The following is an 11,270-nucleotide window of genomic DNA, read 5'->3' on the forward strand; positions in this document are numbered from 1 at the left end:
CATATCATTAAAAAAAGAAACATGACATAAATTTAATACACAAAAATTTAGTATCAATTTTTATATAATAAAAATAGATAGATAGATTAACTTATTGTTGGTCGAAATAATTATTTTTCGAGAGACTAAGTTGATTCGAAATACTAGTGTAGGGTCAGCTAGGAAGCAGAAGTCGAAAGGATGCACGTGCATGCATTAATTGGAAGCTATTTGACACGAACTCAACTTAGACACTTTGTTAAATCAAACAAGTACTCGAATGAAGAATCAAACGGTTGTTCGAATAGAGAATCGAGCGGTTACATAAATTGAGAAGTCGAAGGTTTTATCTGAGTGAGGAATTTATGGGTAACGCCTGTGGGCAAAAGAGCGGGAACAGTTACCTAAGAATTCGCATACAAGGCGGCGGCGTGTAACTAATGGTCGGTTACAGATGTGGGTTATAAATATTAGTAAGTTTTAGGAAATAAAGGTTGAAACTTTTTTTCAGAAATACACTCAAGCACACTCACATCCCCAGCAAATTTCTGAGTCTGCATTTGAGTTCGATTTCTATAGGGTTCCTTCCATTGTCTTTAATTTTCCATTTATAATTTCTGTGAACTTTACTTTTTCTTGTCAAATTTATCTTCAAAGAATCTTTAATTTTATTGTCAAATTTACATTCAAAGTTTTTTTACTTATTTGCCCAATTTATGTTTCAGTCTTTAAGTTTTCTGTCCAAAGTACTTTGATCGAATCGAAGGCATTTTAATCGCTTCCTTTATAATTCAACACAAGTCATTTCGATTTCAGTCATTTTATTTTTCGAATCTTTTCTTGTTCACTTCTTTTATCTTTTATCTTTTTGCACTTTTCGAACTTATTTCTTGTTTTAATACTCGTCTAATTCGAGAACCTTTGATGCACTTATAGAACTGGTACCTGCAAAAGAGGAGTATGTTTCGCTCCCAGACCATTAGAATCGAACTACCATCGATTTGCTAAAAATTGACAAAACAAATTGGCATGCTCGGTGGGACAGTTTTAAACTGAAGTGTGTCAAAAAGATTAATTTTTTGGTGTCATTTGGTGTATGCAATTGTGAAGTGGAAGTTATTTACATGGCTGATAAAATGTCAAATGTGAATGGTGGTTCATCCACCAATGACAGCATACCAGTAACTGTGCAACCTTTGGATGTTACTTCACGTTTGGAAGGTATAGTTGTAAGTGAAAGTACGATGGTTACTAGCGTACAAACTAGGAACATTGACGTAATATTCGTCCACGTGGTAACTTACCACCAGTCTAGCCTCCATTAACCACTGATGGCCTCCCTATGGCCTCCCTCCTAGTTATACTCCACCAGTGAGTGATTTTATTCCTTCTGTTCATTTCGGGAGTGTAAATAATTCTCAAAACCCACAACAACATTTTGAGTTCTCTCGTGATTATAATGTGAGCTCTACATCGAATGCTTCTAATTCCATGGCGGTATTTCGACAACATATAGAGGAAAGTCATCATGATTTAGTCAACTTATTGACTCAACAAATGACCACAATTCTAAATCCCATGATGGCTGATCACGAATCAAAATTTGAACGTCTTGCCAGATAAGTTGAATGGATTGCTCGAATCATTGACTATGATGAAGTGAAAGGCATGATGCCATGGGGAATATTGAAGGATTCGAAAATATATTTCAAAATAAAAATAATGTTTTAAATAGAGAAAATTCTTAGATAATTCTTCGTGGTCATAATGCAGATGATGTTCTAGCCAGATGACGTGCTAATCATGGTGGGAAACGTTATCAAGTCACAAGAATTGTGGAAGAAGTGCTCAATCGAGTTGGTTTGAATGTTAGTTTTATGAACCGACCCCATTTTGTGTCTGTTTTCCGTCAAGTTGTTCAAATGGCTGAAGTGCCAAGAGGGGTAAAAAATCCAAAGATGATTACAAAATTTGCAGGGAAAGTTGGAAAGTCAATCACTGAACATGTCGCAAGATATTTGGTTGATATTGGAAATTTGGCCAACGATGAGAATTTGAAAATGAAGTTTTTTCTTTTTTCATTAACGAAGAATGCGTTTACTTAGTTTTTGAATCTTAGACCAAATTCGATAACGACATGGAATCAGTTGGAAACTACTTTTCATGCTCAATTTTACCAAGGGGAGTTGGATGTAGCAGTTACTGATCTAGTTGCTTTGAAATGGGAAGATGGTAAAACAATCGATGACTATATGATACATTTTAAAAATGCTAGAAGTAGATGTTACGTGTTATTACCCAAAAGTGAAGTGGTGAAAATAGCAGTTATGGGGTTAGAATTTTATATGCGTCGAAAACTACTTAATGTGTATATCCCTGACTTAGCCCATTTGGCTGAAAGGGTTCGCCAGGTCAAACTTATGAAAAAAGAAAAGGAGAAATATAGGAATGAATAGAAGTTAAAGAGTAAACCTTTTACTCGAAAGGAGAAGGTCGCTTATGTGACCATGGAGTCCTCAGAAGAGGAACTCGATCTCGAGGCAGAGGTCGATTTGGCCGAACTTAAGAAGGGTCCTCCATATGTTTGCTCTTTACTTAAAAATCTCCCTACTAATGAAAAGTCGAATGATTCAAAACTAAAGAGTGGGAAGAAATATAGTTTTGATATTTCGAAATCTAATCAAATTTTCGATGTGTTGCTTAAAGATAAACAATTAATTCTGCCTGAGGGTAGAACCTTACTTTCGGTGAAAGATTTAAAAGAAAATCCTTATTGTAAATTTCACCAAGCAACCATTCATTCGACTAATAGTTGTGTTCGTTTCAGGGACTTAATTCAGGAGGCTATAATGAAAGGGCATTTGAAGTGAAAGAAATGAAAGTTGATGTTGATCCTTTCGATGTTGATGCTGGTTTTGTTGGACCATATTTTGGAGTGAATATGGTTGGTATGTCATATGATTTTGATGTGGCTCTAGGTGATTTTGAGTCACAAGTTCGATCAGTATATCCTCGAGCAGGGGATGATTTACTGGATTTCTTAGTATAGCAAAAGATTAAAGATCGGGATGTATCTCTATGTCCTCGATGTAATACTACATTCGATACTGAGGCTGCGGCAATCTTCGAAAAAGAAAGGATGAAAAAGGAGTTGGCTCATAGGGAGGAGCAAGCTCGTCAGAGGCAACCTGTTAGACGAGTGGAAGGAGAAAGTTCAAGGGCTCCCCAACAGAATGCTGTTGCACCATTGAGCCGTTCCCAAGCTATTGGAGTTCAGTGGATTCAGAATTGTCAAGAGTTCCAGAATCGAGATGTGTAATATTGGCGAAACCCACAGTGGGGACATAGAGGGCGTCCTCGAAACCAATATTTTTATCAACGTGGTCGAGCCAGAGGATACCCGAGGGGAAGAGGAAGAAGGAGTCTACCTCAAAGTAAGAAGCCTCAGTCTGACAAAAGCAAGGGGGCAATGTCTTCGGTGCACTCCCGAATAGTCTTTCCCTCTGTTTTCCTTAAAATAAGAAGCCTTAGGTCGACAAAGGCAAGGGAGCAATACCTTCGGTGCACTCCCGAATAGTTTTTCCTTCTGATGGGGAAACATGCCCGAAGAGTATTCCTTCCCCTACAAAATTGGAGAAGGGCAAGGCAGTAGTTCATACATCAGGGATTGACAAAGGCAAGGAGGCCGATTTGGATGAAGAATACTTCGAAGAAGGAGATGGTGAGATGGTTGAAACTATTTCGATTATTCTAATTAAGTATTTGGGTGAGTATGAAGGTGATCCAGAAGAGGACTATGACATGGATGCTGAAGAGGCTTTTTCTTTCATCCGATATGAGGATGAACCAGGATATTTCCTGTGACCCACTGAAAAGCAAAAGTCTTATCTTTTCCCATTTCATATTACTACTATTTTGAGTTGGATTAAGGTGAATAAAGTTTTGATTGATGGTGGAGAAGCGGTAAGTCTCTTACCAGAAAGGATGCTGTTGAAGGTTGGTAAGCATCCTGATAACTTGGTACCCACAAATATTGCTGTAATAGACTTTAGTGGCTCTTCTACTCCTACAAGAGGTCTGGTTACTTTGGGGGTGAAAGTAGGGTCATCTGAACGAAATACTGTTTTTGTGGTGGTGCCATCGAAAGCAAGTTACAATGCCTTGCTGGGTCGAGACTGGATTCGTGGAGTTGGAGCTGTACCATCTACTGTGCATCAAAGTGTTCTCCTTTGGACAGAGGATGGCAAACCTGAAGTTGTTAAGGCAGATTCGAATCTTTATGTGGAACAGTTGCATGTCGATTTCAGAGTGTATAGCCCAAAACTGAAGCCTTTAAATGTTGACAGGGCATTGAATTCTTATAATTGCGAGGGCTGTTACTTGTCTTCAGAAGGTTTGACGGTGAAGTTGTGTCATCCCCATTTGAACGTGACCCCGACTGGTTGGGATTGCTCGTCGTAAGGGATTTGAGGCATTATTCGATGGAGCGTATCAAGATGTTTTAGATTACCTAGTAATTTTAAGTAATTATTTAAGTAATTTCCCTTCTGTAGAAAATAAAGGTGGTTCTTCTGATGAAGTGAAATCATTCAGGGATGTAATTTCTTCTCTTAGTAGTAATAGCTCGATGTCTTCAATCGAGTTTAATTTTTTCTTCATTATGTAATACAAATGATATTGTTAGTCAAACTGCTGATTTATTAGCAGAAGTCCATTGTGTTGAAAATAAAGCTGATGTTAATCCAGAAAATGATCAAGTTCATTTTATTCCTGATGAATCTGTTGATTTCTCTTTTGATTGCATCTATGACTTAGAACCTTTGGGTTTCGAAAAACATTCAGTAAAAGATGAGGATCATTTGAAAGGATTTGAATCTCAAGATCCTTTAGAAGAAATTAATTTGGGATCTCTTGACGATGTTCAAATTACTTATATTTGTAAAGATCTTGTAGATCCTTTTCGAACTGAACTTTTTCATCTTTTACATGAATTCAAAGATTGTTTTGCTTGGAATTATCATGAGATGCCTGGTCTCAATCGTTCTCTGGTAGAACATCGATTAGCATTGAAATCAGATGCTCGACCTGTGAAGCAAACTCCTCGTTGTTTTGCTCTAGAAATCAATCAAAAGATAAAGGAAAAAATAGAACGGTTGATTAAAGCAAAATTTATTCGAACCGCATGTTATGTTGAATGGGTTTCGATTATTGTTCCTGCAATGAAGAAAAACTGAAAGTTAAGGGTGTGCATTGACTTTAGAGATTTGAATAATGCTACCCCAAAGGATGAGTATTTTATGCCTATTGCAGATATGTTGATTGATTCTGCAGCGGGAAATAAAATTTTAAGTTTTATGGACGGTTATTCTGGATATAACCAAATCTTCATTGCAGAAGATGATGTGTCCAAAACCGCCTTTCGTTATCCTGGGGCATTAAGCACTTATGAATGGGTGGTTATGCCTTTTGGTTTGAAAAATGCTGGTGCAACTTACCAGCGAGCAATGAATGCTATATTCCATGAGTATATTGGGAGATTTATGAAGGTGTATATTAATGACGTTATGGTCAAATCGATTTTGATGAATCAACACATTGATCATTTAAGGAAAGCATTTGTCATGATGAGAAAGAAAGGATTAAAAATGAATCCTTTGAAATGTGTCTTTGGTGTATCAGCTGGAAATTTCCTAGGCTTTGTGGTTCATAAAAAAGGGATTGCAATCGATAAGAGCAAGGCTGATGCAATATTAGCATTGTCTGCACCTAAATCGAAAAAAGAAGTGCAATCATTCCTTGGGAAAGTGAATTATCTCCGAAAGTTTATTTCAAATCTTTCTGATCGAACCAGGGTGTTTGCTCCTTTAGTGAAGCTAAAGAATGATTCACAGTTCGAATGGACTCGTGAGTATCAACAGGCATTTGATTCAATCAAGACTTATTTATCTAAGGCTCTAATAATGGTGAATGTCCGTCCTCATGAGCCCTTGAAACTGTATATCACAGCATCTACAAACACAATTGGGTGTATGCTAGCCCAAGATGATGAAAATGGGCATGAACGGCCAGTTTATTACCTTAGTCGTGTTTTGACCGACATTGAAACAAGGTATTCCCCAATAGAAAAATTGTGTTTATCCCTATACTATGCATGCATGAAATTAAAATGCTACATGGTGGCTAAATCAGTAAAGGTTATAGCACAAACTGATCTCATCAAATATATGTTGAGTTTTCCAATGTTACGAGGTCGATTAGGAAAATGGATGTTAGCTTTGACAGAATTCGATTTATAATATGTCCCTGCCAAGGCTGTGAAAGGTCAGGTCATTGCAGAATTTTTAGTGGCTAATTTGAATAATATGAATGATCAGGGGCAAATGTACTCGATATTAAATTTGATTATTGGAAGTTATATTTTTGATGGATCGAAGCATAAAGATGGTGCAGGGGTTGGAATTCTTATTATCTCGCTAGAAGGGATTCCATCAGAATTCCTGTTCGAGTTAAAATATCCCTGCTCAAATAATATGGCAGAGTATGAAGCTTTGATTTTGGGCCTTGAAATATTGATCAGAAAAGGGGCTTTGAAAGTCCAAATCCTAGGGGATTCTCAGTTAGTCCTGAAACAATTATCGAAGGAGTTTAAATATAATAATGAGAAGTTGCAAAAATATTTGGCAACAGCTTGGGAATTGTTAACTGCTTTTCAAAAAGTTTCTTTAGTTCATATCCCAAGGATTCATAACGAGATCGCTAATGAACTAGCCCAAATTGCTTTGAGATATAGAATTGGCCCAGAAACTTTAAGAAAATTAGCCATCCATGATCAAAGATTGTATCGAATATGCAAATGCATGTCTAGAATGTCAAAAGCATGGATCGATACAACAGATTCCAGCATCTGAGTTGCATTCGATTATAAAGCCATGGCCATTTAGGGGTTGGGCTTTAGATTTAATTGGATTGATTCATCCTCCTTCATCGAAAACATCATAAATTTATTCTGGTATCAATTGATTATTTTAGAAAGTGAGTCGAAGCAGTTCCTTTAATAGAGGTTGGGAAAAATGAGATAATAGATTTTATTGTGGAACATATAATCCATCGATTTGGAATTACTCAAACATTAAGCATTGATCAAGGGACTATGATCACTGGTCAGCGAGTCAAGAATTTTGTAGCTTCGAGGAATATCAATATGGTTACTTGAACCCCCTATTATGCACAGGCTAATGGGCAAGTTGAGGCAGCAAATAAAATTCTAATAAGTTTGATTAAAAAACATATTGGGAATAGACCTCGAACTTGGCATGAAACTTTAAGTCAAGTGCTATGAGCTTATTGAAATTCACCAAGAGGGTCGACAGGTGCGTCGCCCTATAAATTAGTGTATGGCCATGATGCTGTGTGATGAGCGGATAATTTATACGCTTTTTGGCATTGTTTTTAGTATGTTTTTAGTAGGATCTAGTTACTTTTAGGGATGTTTTTATTAGTTTTTATGTTAAATTCACATTTCTGGACTTTACTATGAGTTTGTGTGTTTTTCTGTGATTTCAGGTATTTTCTGGCTGAAATTGAGGGACTTGAGCAAAAATCAGATTCAGAGGTTGAAGAAGGACTGCTGATGCTGTTGGATTCTGACCTCCCTGCACTCAAAGTAGATTTTCTAGAGCTACAGAACTCAAACTGGCGTGCTTCTAATTGCGTTGAAAAGTAGACATCCAGGGCTTTCCAGCAATATATAATAGTCCATACTTTGGCCAAGTTTAGACGACTTAAAAGGGCGTTGAACGCCAGTTATACGCTGTTGTCTAGAGTTAAACGCCAGAAACACGTCACAAACTAGAGTTGAACGCCAGAAACACGTTACAACCTGGCGTTCAACTCCAGAAAGAGCCTCTGCACGTGTAACATTCAAGTTCAGCCCAAGCACACACCAAGTGGGCCCCGGAAGTGGATTTATGCATCAATTACTTACTTCTGTAAATCCTAGTAACTAGTTTAGTATAAATAGGACTTTTTACTATTGTATTTGACATCCTGGATTGTATTTTTGATCCTGTGATCACATTTTGGGGGCTGGCCTCTCGGCCATGCCTGAACCTTTCACTTATGTATTTTTCAACGGTAGAGTTTCTACACTCCATAGATTAAGGTGTGGAGCTCTGCTGTTCCTCATGATTTAATGCAAAGTACTACTGTTATCTATTCAATTCAACTTATTCCGCTTCTAAGATATCCATTCGCACCCAAGAACATGATGAATGTGATGATTATGTGATGCTCATCATCATTCTCACTTATGAACGCGTGCCTGACAAACACTTCCGTTATACATGCAAACAAGCTAGAATGAATATCTCTTGGATATCTAATACAGGGGACCGAGTCTGAGTTATTAGAATCTTCGTGGTATAAGTTAGAACCCATGGATGGCCATTCCTGAGATCCGGAAAGTCTAAACCTTGTCTGTGGTATTCCGAGTAGGATCTGGGAAGGAATGGCTGTGACGAACTTCAAACTCGTGAGTGTTGGGCGTAGTGACAGATGCAAAAGGAGGGTGAATTCTATTCCAGTATGATCGAGAGCCTCAGATGATTAGCCGTGCCGTGACAGAGCATTTGGACCATTTTCACAAGAGGATGGGATGTAGCCATTGACAACGGTGATGCCCTTACAGAAAGCTTGCCATGGAAAGGAGTAAGACTGATTGGATGAAGACAGCGGGAAAGCAAAGATTCAGAGAAACGAAAACATCTCTATACGCTTATCTGAAATTCTCACCAATGATATACATAAGTATTTCTATCTTTATTTTCTATTTATTTATTTATTATTATTCGAAAACTCCATAACCATTTGATATCCGCCTGACTGAGATTTACAAGGTGACCATAGCTTGCTTCATACCAACAATCTCCGTGGGATCGACCTTTACTCACGTAAGGTTTTATTACTTGGACGACCCAGTGCACTTGCTGGTTAGTTGTGCGAAGTTGTGAAGTTATGTTTGGACTATGGTTCTGTGCATCCGTTTTCGGTTCCATTGCCAGGAAGAGAACGAACAACAAATTTTACAACCTGAGTAACAATTTCGCACACCAAGTTTTTGGCGCCGTTGCCGGGGATTGTTTGAGTTTGGACAACTGACGGTTCATCTCGTTGCTCGGATTAGGTAATTTTCTTTTTTGTTTTATTCTCAAAAATTTTTCAAAAAAAAAAATTTTTTTCTTTCAAAAATTTCTCATCTGTTTTCGAAAATTATTCTAAAATTTTTTAAGAATGAATTCTAGTGTTTCATAAAGCATGTTGAAGCCTGACTGGCTGTAAGCCATGTCTAATCTTTTGGACTGTGGTTTCAACTTATCATCACAAGAGCTTGTTGATCTTCACACACTTAGTTGCTCTATACATGGAAAGTATAAATATCTTTTAAAGCTTGGCTGGCTAACTAGCCATGCCTAACCCTCAGATTGGAGCTTTAGACTAAGAATGCAAGATTCCTGAAATTCATATTAAAAATTTTGGAATCCTTATTTTTCTTTTTCACAAATAATTTTTGAAAAATACAAAAAAATTAGAAAATCAAAAAAATATTTTGTGTTTCTTGTTTGAGTCTTGAGTCAAATTCAAGTTTGGTGTCAATTACATACTCATCTTGCATTTTTCAAAAATTGCATTCATGCATTGCATTCATCATGATCTTCAAGTTGTTCTTGATAAATCTTCTTGTTTGATCTTCAAATTTTCATGTTTTGTGTCTTTTCTTGTTTTTCATATGCATTCTTGCATTCATAGAGTCTAAGCATCAAAGATTTATAAGTTTGGTGTCTTGCATGTTTTCTTTGCATCAAAAATTTTTCAAAAAAAGTGTTCTTGATGTTCATCTTGACATTCATAGTATTCTTGCATGCATTCATTGTTTTGATCTAAAAATTTTCATGCATTGCATCATTTTCATGTTTTTCTCTCTCATCATTAAAATTTCAAAAATAAAAAAATATATCTTTCCCTTTTTCTCTCTCAAAATTTTGAAAATTAGATTTGATTTTTTCAAAAAATTTTAAAATTCAATTGTTTCTTATGAGTCAAATCAAATTTTCAATTTAAAATTCTTATCTTTTTCAAAATCTTTTTCAAAAATCAAATCTTTTTCATTTTTTTTATTTATTTTCGAAAATTTTAAAAATATTTTTCAAAAATCTTTTTCTTATCTTTATCTCCTAATTTTCGAAAATAACATCATCAATTAATGTTTTGATTCAAAAATTTCAAGCTTGTTACTTGCTTGTTAAGAAAGATTTAAACTTTAAGTTCTAGAATCATATCTTGTGATTTCTTGTGAATCAAGTCATTAATGGTGATTTTAAAAATCAAATCTTTCTCAAAACTAATTTCAATCATATCTTTTCAAAAATATCTTTTTATCTTATCTTTTTCAAAATCATATCTTTTTCAAAAATTTGATTTTAAAATATCTTTTCTAACTTCTTATCTTTTAAAAATTGATTTTCAAATTTGTTTCAACTAACTAACTAACTTTTTGTTTGTTTCTTATCTTTTTCAAAACTACCTAACTAACTCTCTCTCTCTAATTTTCGAAAATATCTCCCTCTTTTTCAAAAATTCTTTTTAATTAACTAATTGTTTCAGAATTCAATTTTAATTTATTTCTTCTTTTAATTTTCGAAAATCACTAACCATTTTTCAAAAATAATTTTCAAAAATTTTCTTTCTCTCTCTCATCTCATTCTATTTATTTATTCATCTACTAACATCCCTCCCTCACTCACCAAAAATCCAAACCCTCTCTCTCTGAGTTCAGATTTTCTCTTCTTCTTTTCTTCTACTCACATAAGGGAACCTCTATACTTGGGTAAAAAGGATCCCTATTATTATTATTTTTCTGTTCCCTCTTTTTCATATGAGCAGGAGCAAGGACAAGAATATTCTTGTTGAAACAGATCCAGAACCTGAAAGGACTCTGAAAAGGAAACTAAGAGAAGCTAAATTACAACAATCCAGCAAGCACCTTTCAGAAATTTTCGAACAGGAAGAGGAGATGGCAGCCGAAAATAATAATAATACAAGGAGGATGCTTGGTGACTTTACTGCACCTAATTCCAATTTACATGGAAGAAGCATCTCCATCCCTACCATTGGAGCAAACAACTTTGAGATGAAACCTCAATTAGTTTCTCTGCTGCAGCAGAACTGCAAGTTTCATGGACTTCCATCTGAAGATCCTTTTCAGTTCTTAACTGAATTTTTGCAGATCTGTGATA

Source organism: Arachis ipaensis, chromosome B02 (assembly GCF_000816755.2).
Source record: "Arachis ipaensis cultivar K30076 chromosome B02, Araip1.1, whole genome shotgun sequence".
Lineage (NCBI taxonomy): Eukaryota > Viridiplantae > Streptophyta > Magnoliopsida > Fabales > Fabaceae > Arachis > Arachis ipaensis.